Source organism: Ornithodoros turicata, chromosome 3 (genome assembly GCF_037126465.1).
Source record: "Ornithodoros turicata isolate Travis chromosome 3, ASM3712646v1, whole genome shotgun sequence".
NCBI lineage: Eukaryota > Metazoa > Arthropoda > Arachnida > Ixodida > Argasidae > Ornithodoros > Ornithodoros turicata.
In genome coordinates this window covers 50297162-50301168 of record NC_088203.1, presented here as the reverse complement: position 1 = coordinate 50301168, position 4007 = coordinate 50297162, and the positions used below count along the sequence as shown (strand labels likewise).

The window sequence follows — 4007 nt, the reverse complement described above, 5'->3', positions numbered from 1 at the left end:
CGAAAATCCTGAATTCCTGGCGATATTTGCATGAGATGCGTAGCTGCGTCCATGCGCTTCAACGTTTCAAAGCAGACTAACGAACTTGCTGGCAGTTGGAATAAACGCTGTTTCTGAATCATGCTGTTTTCTCATAGAAATCACAAGGCCAGAGCCTGAATTATCCCACAGGATGTTTTCACATTGGTGTGCCTCTGATGATAGGTATTCGAATCTGCATCCTTTGTGGGAAATTCTGAGAGACGAAGACGCTTCTGTAAGAAATTCTGAAGGAATGTATGTTTCTATGAGATTTTCTGAAGTATTTTTCAATAGGGCAACTAGCCCACAACTCACACAGTGCTCTGGACACGTCCTAGATGCTCCCCAATTAGTGTAATGACTCCCTGAATTATCCTAATTACTGTGGGGGGTCCCAAATTTCTCTAATTGCTCATTAATGGCGTCCAGGCCACTGTGTGAGTTGTGGGCCAGTTGAGCTGACTATATACTACTCTTAATCATGAGTGCTTTCGAGCACAGACAAAATTTAAAAGGCATAGGATACGCTTCGAGGACGCGCGTGATTACTGGAGCGATGCTCGGTAGATAGAGTCGTAAATCGTCGACGTTGTCGTCGTGCAGGGAACAGAGAAGCGTGTGCCTAGTAGCCGTTCTGTCGAATGCCTCATCTGTGACAAAGAAAGGAAGAAATCGTCTCGGAGGGATGATTCTCCATGACATGTTCTTGTAATTCAACGATTCTACGAGCCTGGACAGGTTCATCTTCGTTTCGAAATTCTGGGCTCGTATCTGGTGATTCGTCTCTAGCCCTACCAGAGAAAGGAATGAAATCTGCATGGGATTAATCCCCTTCCCACATGAGTAATTCGTCTGCACTATGGTGCCCATCTAGGGGTTCATCATCTTCATCCATTTCAGGTATTACGAAAGGTGGACTACTAGCTCTGTCGTCGTCGTCGTCATCTGAAAGGACGATTGGACTGTTACTGAGATTCTATAATCTAGCTTTCTCTTTCTATGGCCACTAGCATGGCATCGATGGGGTCGTACTGACAGACGAGACAGCGTGGCACTGCGGTCAAACAAAATCAGTACGGGATTCCCCCTCACGAAACAATACTCACTTTTCCCTTCAGTTGAGGAATGCTTGAGATTGATGATGAGAGAGAGAGGTTGATGATGAAAGAGGATGGGATGAGTCCCTGTGTGTTTAGTGACATGCGGTGACAGCGGCGACAGCGGCTATTGGTTCGTGAAAAACAATGTCATACATGGAATACACTCACGCAGCAGAACCGGTCAACTTACATTTTGCTCCACGAAACGTTTCACGTCGTGGATGGATGCCCCCTCGTGGGCTTTCGATCAATCGTCGTAGAACCGAAATCGAAGTTTATAGTCGCTACATCGCTCTCGTCCTCCTCACATTGCGACCGTGTCGTCTGTACACTCTTAAAAATGGATCTTCTATCGTGTCTTCTACAGAAACCCGAAAAACGGTAATTTTGGGGTTTCTACGTAGAGACCACGCGAAAGCGCGGGGAATGACGTCGCATCACGTGGTTTCCCTCGTAGAAGCCACAAAAGTGGCGTCTGTTTTATGCTTCACAGTTTCCTCCTTTCCCGGTCATTTCCCCCTCCCCGCGTGCTACTGCTTCCCCTCCCCCCGGCGCAGGCTTGGCAGGCATGCTTGCAGTCAACAGAATTTGTTTCAAAGGGGATTGAAGACTTTATTTCGGCAAAGTTGTGAAATTGTGGCAGTGACTCTACATCTCTTTGTGGGGGCGGTTGATATGGCAGTTGTCACCCGTTGTGCAGCGTTTCCTCCATGCTTCCCATCCTGGCCTCGAATCGGAATTCTGCTTCCAGGCGTAACTGTGACAAAGTAAACGACGACAAAGACGCATTACAAAGTGGATACGAACAACATTAAGTGTAATAAAAGTCACTATCGACAACAGTGAAAGGGTACGAACTATAGCTTATACTAAAACGATGATAGGTAGGCAGCGAGGAGAGAAAAATGGTACATTGGTACCATGGCAGTTCCAAGTATGTAGGAGGAGAGATCAAAGAGATACCTTACTGAATGCGGTCATGGTCGACAGGTGATTGTTAGCATTGGACGCATGTTCCGGGTAACACTTGTGCCGTGTTCCGGCTAATATCTGTCAGTCTTCGGCATGAACCGCACGCACATTCCCTCCAGGCGGCACGTTGAACACCAGTGAAGTCTTCGTTGGTGACGTCCATACCCACTGCGGCCAGTTGAGACAGAGAATGGTTACTCAAACCACGGCCGGAACGAGCCCCCGAATGACAAAAACATCCTGCGCCATACACAAGCGTTAGCGCTCGTGAAGTACACGTTTAGAGGCAATTCTAACAGAGCTACAAACCGGATACAGCTGATAACACATTAGCGTCTCCCGAATTCCTTTACAACTCAACTTCTCAAGCATCACCAGATAACTTTCGTTGACATTCTGTCACGACCGCCATGACACTTCCATTCGCACCTGCACCTTCCAAATGCTCGTTAGAAGCGTGGGGAAATAACAGGTAGCCACTACAATAGTAGTGCTGCTAGCATAGTTATCGCAATAAAATTTATTAAACGGAGGTGTTTTACCTGTAATAGTATCCCAGAATCAGCAAAGCAAGGAAACGCTGGCGGCAAGGCACCGAAGAAGAGGTGTGACCAGTGCCGCGCCACCAGCATGTCTGTCCCCGTCGCATAGTTCACGTGATTCCGGTCCTCGAAGCCGGTCAGGTGATCACTCCGAGCCCATAGAAACCACGGCAAAAATTTAGACAACACGAAATATGCTTCACGATGTCCGATTCCTGGTCACGTGATAAGCGTGTCTTCTACACGGCGTACGCGCCAAAAAAAGCAAGACAATTTTTTATGGTATTTTCTTTTCTCCCGGGTCACGTGGGCATCTGCCGTCTAAAACTTCGGCCTTGAGCGTGAATCTAGAAGACACGGCAGCTCTTGACGGCACGATAGAAGACCTATTTCTAAGAGTGTACTTTGCCCACCCCGCCTTCCATCTTTCCTGTCTTTTTTCTTTGCGATGTCGCATATGGCGATGATACCATCGTCTTTGAATAAAACATTCCACTGATGTCTAGCTAACACTCTGGTGGGTTCTGGGCAGACTTCTATATGGCGACAAGAAGACCCAGAGTGGGATTCGTTTGTTGGGAGAGTTTGCTCCGCGTGAAGTCGTTTTTTTCCCGCCTCACATATTTCGGGAGATTGGCAGCGCCCGCTTCTTCTGCACCAACTGCGGTGAATTGTGGTCTAAAGGTATGCCTCCTCGTTATTTTTAATATGCTCTATAATCGGTCACATTTTTTTCAGAGCAAAAGCATTGGACGGACCGATTGATACACCTGTTTCTCGGCTGTTGGACAGTACCGTTCGACGTACGTGGCGACGGACTTCAACTATTGAAGGAAGGTGGAGAAGATGGACCAACAGTGTCACTCTGTGACTGAGGAAGATTGTACGTGTGTGTTTGACATAAAAACACGTGTTTCTCACGCTCTTTTCGTGCATATTACGAATGGCTACTGACGGCAGATCTACCCCTGGTCCTAACCTTCAAGCCTCCTCCGAAGACCTTCTTTTTGCGGATCGCCGATCAGCGGACCGCCTGTCGTAGCGGTGGACTCTGGTCGAGAAACCCCAGCCATTGGTTAGACTCGAGCCTTCATCCGTATTTGGGCTGTCTTCATGTATTCATGTATAACCTCTCATGATAAATAAATAAAAAAGGTTATCCTACCCTTTTCATTTCGGCAGGGCGTTTCGGCTTTAGCGGGAAGGTGTGCAGAAAGCGGGAGAGGGAATCGATCGCCACGAGAATGTAGCGGTAGCCACTGTTGAACCTCTTGTATTTTGAAAAGTCGGCGAGATCCATTTGCCACACGTCGTTGATCTTGAGCGCGATGATGTATCTCCTTTTAAACTTTCTTCTCACCGGATGGTGTAG

General features: G+C 47.6%; 1 long non-coding RNA gene across 1 annotated transcript; it reads right to left on the bottom strand.

Annotated features, from left to right (window-relative positions):
- Positions 1–1708: 1708 nt before the first annotated feature.
- Positions 1709–2422, bottom strand: LOC135387038 (uncharacterized). Its single transcript, XR_010420801.1, has 2 exons — positions 2085–2422; positions 1709–1878 (listed from the first exon to the last, which is right to left on the bottom strand). It is a non-coding gene; the product is annotated as an uncharacterized LOC135387038 (long non-coding RNA).
- Between the last annotated feature and the right edge of the window lie 1585 nt (positions 2423–4007).